We start from the raw sequence: 8,605 nt of genomic DNA, 5'->3' as shown, positions 1-8,605 counted from the left end.
AGTCTCTAGACTAGCTGTGTTAGTTGTCTCTCTTCTCTAGTCTCTAGACTAGCTGTGTTAGTTGTCTCTCTTCTCTAGTCTCTAGACTAGCTGTGCTAGTTGTCTCTCTTCTCTAGTCTCTAGACTAGCTGTCCTAGTTGTGTCTCTTCTCTAGTCTCTAGACTAGCTGTGTTCGTTGTCTCTCTTCTCTAGTCGTTATTAAGGACATTGTGCAGCTCTCAGAGCTGACAGCAGAACCTGACCTTCTCTCCTGGTAAGCCTAGGACGGACGGTCGATACATTTCCATAACAACAACACCAGCTGACCAATTTCCCTACTCCACATTTCACACAGGCGGCGTTAAGACAAAGCCGGGGGGTTTTAAATTGATTCACAAACCAAACCCAAGTCCTTCAGCCCCCCTAGGACACGCTCTGGTTCTTCAGCCCCTAGGACACGCTCTGGTCCTTCAGCCCCCCTAGGACACACTCTGGTCCTTCAGCCCCTAGGACACGCTCTGGTCCTTCAGCCCCCCTAGGACACGCTCTGGTCCTTCAGCCCCCCTAGGACACGCTCTGGTCCTTCAGCCCCCCTAGGACACGCTCTGGTCCTTCAGCCCCTAGGACACGCTCTGGTCCTTCAGCCCCTAGGACACACTCTGGTCCTTCAGCCCCCCTAGGACACGCTCTGGTCCTTCAGCCCCTAGGACACGCTCTGGTCCTTCAGCCCCTAGGACACACTCTGGTCCTTCAGCCCCCCTAGGACACGCTCTGGTCCTTCAGCCCCTAAGACACACTCTGGTCCTTCAGCCCCTAGGACACGCTCTGGTCCTTCAGCCCCCCTAGGACACGCTCTGGTCCTTCAGCCCCCCTAGGACACGCTCTGGTCCTTCAGCCCCTAGGACACGCTCTGGTCCTTCAGCCCCCCTAGGACACACTCTGGTCCTTCAGCCCCTAGGACACGCTCTGGTCCTTCAGCCCCCCTAGGACAGGCTCTGGTCCTTCAGCCCCCCTAGGACACGCTCTGGTCCTTCAGCCCCCCTAGGACACGCTCTGGTCCTTCAGCCCCCCTAGGACACACTCTGGTCCTTCAGCCCCCCTAGGACACGCTCTGGTCCTTCAGCCCCCCTAGGACACGCTCTGGTCCTTCAGCCCCCCTAGGACACGCTCTGGTCCTTCAGCCCCTAGGACACGCTCTGGTCCTTCAGCCCCTAGGACACGCTCTGGTCCTTCAGCCCCCCTAGGACACGCTCTGGTCCTTCAGCCCCTAGGACACGCTCTGGTCCTTCAGCCCCTAGGACACGCTCTGGTCCTTCAGCCCCCCTAGGACATGCTCTGGTCCTTCAGCCCCCCTAGGACACGCTCTGGTCCTTCAGCCCCTAGGACACGCTCTGGTCCTTCAGCCCCCCTAGGACACGCTCTGGTCCTTCAGCCCCCCTAGGACACGCTCTGGTCCTTCAGCCCCCCTAGGACACACTCTGGTCCTTCAGCCCCTAGGACACGCTCTGGTCCTTCAGCCCCTAGGACACGCTCTGGTCCTTCAGCCCCCCTAGGACACGCTCTGGTCCTTCAGCCCCTAGGACACGCTCTGGTCCTTCAGCCCCCCTAGGACACACTCTGGTCCTTCAGCCCCTAGGACACGCTCTGGTCCTTCAGCCCCCCTAGGACAGGCTCTGGTCCTTCAGCCCCCCTAGGACACGCTCTGGTCCTTCAGCCCCTAGGACACGCTCTGGTCCTTCAGCCCCTAGGACACACTCTGGTCCTTCAGCCCCTAGGACACGCTCTGGTCCTTCAGCCCCTAGGACACGCTCTGGTCCTTCAGCCCCCCTAGGACACACTCTGGTCCTTCAGCCCCTAGGACACGCTCTGGTCCTTCAGCCCCTAGGACACACTCTGGTCCTTCAGCCCCTAGGACACGCTCTGGTCCTTCAGCCCCCCTAGGACACGCTCTGGTCCTTCAGCCCCCCTAGGACACGCTCTGGTCCTTCAGCCCCTAGGACACGCTCTGGTCCTTCAGCCCCTAGGACACGCTCTGGTCCTTCAGCCGCCCTAGGACACGCTCTGGTCCTTCAGCCGCCCTAGGACACGCTCTGGTCCTTCAGCCCCCCTAGGACACGCTCTGGTCCTTCAGCCCCCCTAGGACATGCTCTGGTTCTTCTGGTTCAGCCCCCCTAGGACACGCTCTGGGGATTCTCCTTGACTTTGACCATTTGCAACTCCTATTTGCAATTCATCATCTCTCCTTCTCAGCTCCACAATGCTCCACTATGCCCCCCCAGCCCCCCCACTGTGGCTGCTTTGTGATTACAATGAAGCAGACATGAGTGTATTGTTGTTGTCTGCTGCTGAATGGGGGAGCAGGACGATAGTTTGTTGCCTGCAGTTGTAGGTAAACCAGGTAAACGCACAGGTAAACGCTTTGTATCACCACCTCCTAACCCCCGCTCAGTACGTATGTAGATCACCTGATATCTTTATACCACACCATCCACAGGCTATCAGCAGGATCATCAATTACTCCTGCAAACTTTGTAGTTGTAGTACAACTGAATAGTACTGTCAAATATAACAACATGTGCATGTTAGTTAGTCACTTACTTTCGCTAGCTCTTAGAACAGACAACCAGCAGATGGTGAAAACCCCTTTCATCTCTGGTTGCTACTCCTACTAACACCTTGGTAGGGAAGGGCTTTAAAGCCAAGGAGCCAGTTGCTTCTGATATCCCAAGCACAGCGTAGGCTAAGACATACGAAAAAAGGTTGCAAACACACAAGGTTAGACAGTAGCAGTGGCGATGGCTTACCTTGCTGGTCGGCTGCAATCACACTGCTGCTCAGAGAAATTCCAATATGACTGAGGGTGAATGTCACGCACCGTTCTAGTGAATTTTTTACTCTCCACTTTCAACTCCACAGCAGACCGACTCCTAATGCCAGGATGGGTCAGGAACTGAGGGAGAGAGGGAGAGAGGGAGAGAGGGAGAGAGGGGGTGTGCCTGTTTGTAGATTCCCCCTCCTCCACCGCTCTCTCTCTCTCTCTGCTCCCTCCCTCCCCTGCCTCCCTCCCTCCTTCATTCTCTGATTCCACACCCCCCCTAGACTGAAAACTGACTGCCAGCAGGAATGTCTGTTCCCTCCCTCCCGCCCCAGACCTCCCCTCCCTGTCCTCCCCCCTCCCTCCCTCCTCCCTCCCCTGTCTCCTTTTTAATTGCCTCAGAACTCCCCTGTCGGAAGCGTCGTTTACACTACATTTCACACCCTCCTCCTAACTAATGTAACTAATGTACATAACACATCTTTTTCAGAAAAAAGCCCAGCCCCCATGATAACACACTCCACAAGTTGAAGGCTAGGGTTTTCTGATTTCAGCTCTCTAATCGAACAATCTAGAACAATCAAGGGGATGATTGGTAAACATAAACATCACATCATGTTTTGGGTTAAATATTTAAAAAGGGTGAGTGTGGGAGAGTGACATTCTCATCTTGCTTGTGATTAAGAACAAGGCCTTGGAATAAAAACAACATCATAAAAACACAGGGAATGTTCTCATCAAACCAGCAGCCATAGAGGCCGTGAATCTGCTGCATTTTAAGCCCTGGTGTGTGTCTGTAATTTGGTCGCTGCTACATTCAACTACGCCTCCGAAATAGAACTGTGAAATAGAACTGTGAATGAATGAGAACGCTGAAGCATTGTTGTCATAGCAGCGAGGGTGATGTCGGGAGGCTGCTGTGACGTCAGCGATGACAGCCGTGCCGGATTCATTTTGAGATGCTAAAAACTGTGTGGAGGATACAGGGAGGGGAGGAGAGGGAGGGAGGGGAGGGGAGGGGAGGACAGGGAGGAGGGGAGGGAGGGGAGGGGAGGGAGGGACAGGGAGGGGAGGACAGGGAGGGGGGGGGGGAGGAGAGGAGAGGACAGGGAGGGGAGGTAAGGGAGGGGGGGACAGGGAGGGGAGGACAGAGGACAAGGGTGCAGAGGACCTAGCGAGCGCTGCTACATAGATCATGTGCGCCAGAAGCAGGCAGTTTGCATACATACATACCAGCACTAGAACACTAGAACGCTAGAACACTAGAACGCTAGAACACTAGAACACTAGAACAAGCCCCAGGCTATGCTGGGTTAGCCTCACTGATAACCAGAGTTAACAGCCGCCTGTGTTCTGTCTGTCTGCAGGCTGTCCGGAGGCTGAAGAGAGGACAGCCATGTCTAGACTTCCTGATTACTGTGTCAAACACTAAGAATATCTCATCATTCTCATGGTTGTGGTTTTGGCTGGGCTGCTCATTGTGATTTCATCTCCTCCTGTCAAGGTCGTGACCCCGACTGTATACGACTAAACCACCGAGAGTTCACTGCACAGACTCAGAGAGGAATGTCTGCTTGACTAGAGGCCTTTAAAGGAAGCCAGACATTATAAACAATCAGGGTTCTCTTATCGACGTGCGGGACTGGCTTCAGCCCAGGTACAGTGATTACATGAAAACATTTATTCCGAACTTTTCATTTTACATTTTTGGCATTTAGCAGACGCCGGCTTATTCCAAAGAGACTTACATACCAATCGATACATTTGACTAAGCAAGTGAATCATCAATTCACTCACTTTCTTGCTTTCTTGCATACTATGTATGCCACATCTGTGGAAAGTATTTACAATATTGGAGGACACAGACAGATATAAGCCAGTACAATGAACAGGCAGGAGAAACGTGTGCTCAATACAGCGTGTTTGCTTCTAGCCACAAGTAAAAAACAACAACAACACTTCTGTGCATAATATGGAGCTCTATCAATTAGCCCATTTCCGCTTCCTTCTATCTCATTCTCAATTCAACTCAAATCCCCATCTGATCTCCACTCAAATTAGGGGATTGATGGGATTGGACGTTCAATATAAAGTGACAATCCATCCGATACTGCATCAGCAATCTGGGAGGTGAGAGTAGAGATACAGTCAGTCTGCTGATGTTGTCTGTGTCACAGCACTCTGCAATCACTGCCAATCACTTTCAGAGAGAGAAAAAGCTGCAGTAGAGAAGAAAACAGGTTTGTATGCTAGGTCACGTGATGTTTCTTTCATTAGTGTCTCACCGCAAAAACAGCCGGACGATTTTAGTCACTTCTAAGCTGTTAGAGAACCCTTCCTGTTCTCAGTCATGGGTTTCCTTAAAGTCGCTCTGACATAACGTGTCGTCTTTGACAGCTACCTAACATCCCGTACTACACAAGTCAGTCAGTGTGTGTCGGTTGCAGATCAACCACGTCCTTTCATAAAATCAAGTCCTATGAGCTCAACTGATACAGTTTCTACTCTGGTGGAGGTCAATGTCCCAAAGCAGCCATGCTTAAGTCAATGACACCGTCACTAAGACCAAACAGCCATGCTTAAGTCAATGACACCGTCACTTAGACCAAACAGCCATGCTTAAGTCAATGACACCATCACTAAGACCAAGCAGCCACGCTTAAGTCAATGACACCATCACTAAGACCAAGCAGCCACGCTTAAGTCAATGACACCGTCACTAAGACTAAACAGTCATGCTTAAGTCAATGACACCGTTCGTAACTGAGGCCAATGTCAGAGTGAAGAGAGGTCAAGCGGTCCACACACAGAGAGAATAGAAAGCTAACGTAGCATCACAACACACTCAGCTATGCCAAGCTAGCTACACAAAGCCCAGCTTCCCTACCGAAGCAGAGCCCTGACTAGGTTTCAATGTGCTAGCTAGTTGTAGAGGCCACCAAACTGTAGTCACATGATGACAGCAGTGGTGTAGTCTACATGATACGCAGGACTACGCCGTCTACCCACTAGGAAAGGCCAAGGATTTCCATATACCCACTTAACAATGTGTGAGGATACGTAACAGCGTTTTGTGACAGAACTTTCACTTTCATTCATAAAGTTCACCCCGTCTGTGTTACGAAGCACTTGACTTTTGGACCATTGGGACTGACTATAGCGTCATAATATACCATCAACAGTGGGAGATGCGACATGAAATATGTAAAAATGCAGCACTATGATGCACAGATCAGCCTTATAACATGTAGTGTTAGATATATATAACGCTAAACAGGGAGCGCAGACATATTTTTATGCCGTTCCGAAATGAACGATATGAGACTGGGAGGGAAAAATCACAGTATACCCACTAGAAAACACTAGACTACACCACTGGATGACAGCCTGAGAATCAACAGTATCACCTTCCATCAAGTGTTTATTTTCCTAGAGATTTCTACAATTGTAACGTGTGTGTGTGTGTGTGTGTGTGTGTGTGTGTGTCGTTAGTTTCCTCTTGTAGAAACATGATACACACTTGTCAGAAGGCACAGGCTGTACTATGTACATCTAGAAGGGAAATTCATTCAAGTATTACACAACACATGAAAGCAGCAGCGGTGGGTTGGAGGAGATCATTAGTAGAGAAGCTCAGTGGTTCCTGAAGCTCACCGCCTCTCCACAGACATCAAACACACCAGGACGTGTGTGTTACACCAGGACGTGTGTGTTACACCAGGACGTGTGAGTTACACCAGGACGTGTGTGTTACACCAGGACGTGTGTGTTACACCAGGACGTGTGTGTTACACCAGGACGTGTGTGTTACACCAGGACGTGTGTGTTACACCGGGATGGAGGAGATGATTCAAATGTGCAGATGAAGCAGACTGATTGGTTTATACTGGTCTGCCAGTATATATACTGTATACACACACTCACACTCGCACACACACACGCACACACACACACACACACACACACACACACACACACACACACACACACACACACACACACACACGCACACACACACACATACACACACTGAGTGTATGGAAGTTCCCCAGCATTGTAGCACTATTAAAGAGAGTCACCTTTCTCTGCCATATGGGACCATCTCATAAACATGCTGTGAGGTTTTTTTTCAGGGTGAAAAAAACATTTTTGTGACCTCTTATGTACAGCCATGTGAAAAAACACCCTGTGAAATATTTAGTTTTGTTTTTTTAGGAAATATCTTTGGGCTTTTCCCGCAGCCGAGCAGGTTTATTTTTGTCACGGCAAAGTAGTTCCTTAAGCAGTTGGGGAATACTGTCAGTAGCGCAGGACGCCCTCAACCCCTCTGGTAGACCCACTAACCACATATGTGACACAGTCTGATCATCTGGTCCGCATGTCGGCAACCAATCAAAATGTTCAGACTTTTCTTTTTAAACACGGAACTACGTTTCAATGTTGTTGAGAATCACAACACAAACTCGCTAGTCAAGCCAAAACAATGCAACAACGCAATGGATTGGGTGAGTAATCCCCACTGCTACCTAGTTAACTAGAACACTACTTTACATTGTTAGCAGGCTCACGAAACAAGCTGTGTTAGCTGACTAGCGATGTGTCGTTGATTTTCAACAACGTGGAAATGTATTCACATGTTTCTAAAGAAAAGTCTGATCATTACATCAGATCCCGACATGAGGACCAAAGCATTAGAACGTGACACATATGGGCTGAGGCATGGATGTGTGGTAGTAAATGGATGACTGTACTGTAGACTGTAGACTAATTCCTCTGGTAAATTCAAAAGATGATGAGTTAAAATGTGATTTCCGGACAATAATATGATTACCAAGGATTGCTGTGTAAAGATAAAACAAGCCTGACTTGCTGAGTCAGTTAGAAGATGTGTAAATACTGTAGCTACTGTATGTGAACATTTAAGAAGCTGAACGCTCTCTTTGAATTTACTGCTGAATGTCAACTGTTTACACAGCAGCTCAAAGCGTTGACATTTACACTTTCTGCAAGAGACCAATCACATAGCCCTATGTGTGCATGTGTTTTTCATTTTGACTTGCAGATGACACCCTATTTAACCAACATCTAATTACAAGTTTTCTATATGAATGCATCTCAGTCTAACACTGGCATTACAACGCACTGGCCACCTTCAATACAGCCAAGGGTCATAGAAGCCTATAGCTGGTAACAACATTTCATTGCAAAGTCAAAATATTCGGTAATATAACAGAATTAGCTTACCTTAGGCTACATAATTAGCTTACAGTAGGCTACATCATTATCTTACCTTAGGCTACCTCATTAGCTTACAGTAGGCTACATCGTTAGCTTACAGTTGGCTACATCATTAGCTTACAGTAGGCTACATCATTAGCTTACAGTAGGCTACATCATTAGCTTACATTTGGCTACATCATTAGCTTACAGTTGGCTACATCATTAGCTTACAGTAGGCTACATCGTTAGCTTACAGTAGGCTACATCATTAGCTTACAGTTGGCTACATCATTAGCTTACAGTTGGCTACATCATTAGCTTACAGTAGGCTACATCGTTAGCTTACAGTAGGCTACATCATTAGCTTACAGTATGAATGAATGAATGAATGAATGAATGAATGAATGAATGGTCTTTATTGTCATTAATACAGTACAGGTACCATACAACGAAATTTAGGAGGGGGGGCTCCCCTGGTGCTAGGTAAAAAATACTAAAAACAAGAAGGGAAAAAGAGCTGGTTTACATAAATAAAGGCTATATACACTATCCACTATACTATACTACTATATACTATACAATAAAACACTG

This window comes from Nansenia antarctica, assembly GCF_963989245.1.
Source record: "Nansenia antarctica genome assembly, chromosome: 1".
NCBI classification, from domain to species: domain Eukaryota; kingdom Metazoa; phylum Chordata; class Actinopteri; order Argentiniformes; family Microstomatidae; genus Nansenia; species Nansenia antarctica.
Note: the sequence above shows the minus strand (reverse complement) of the source record.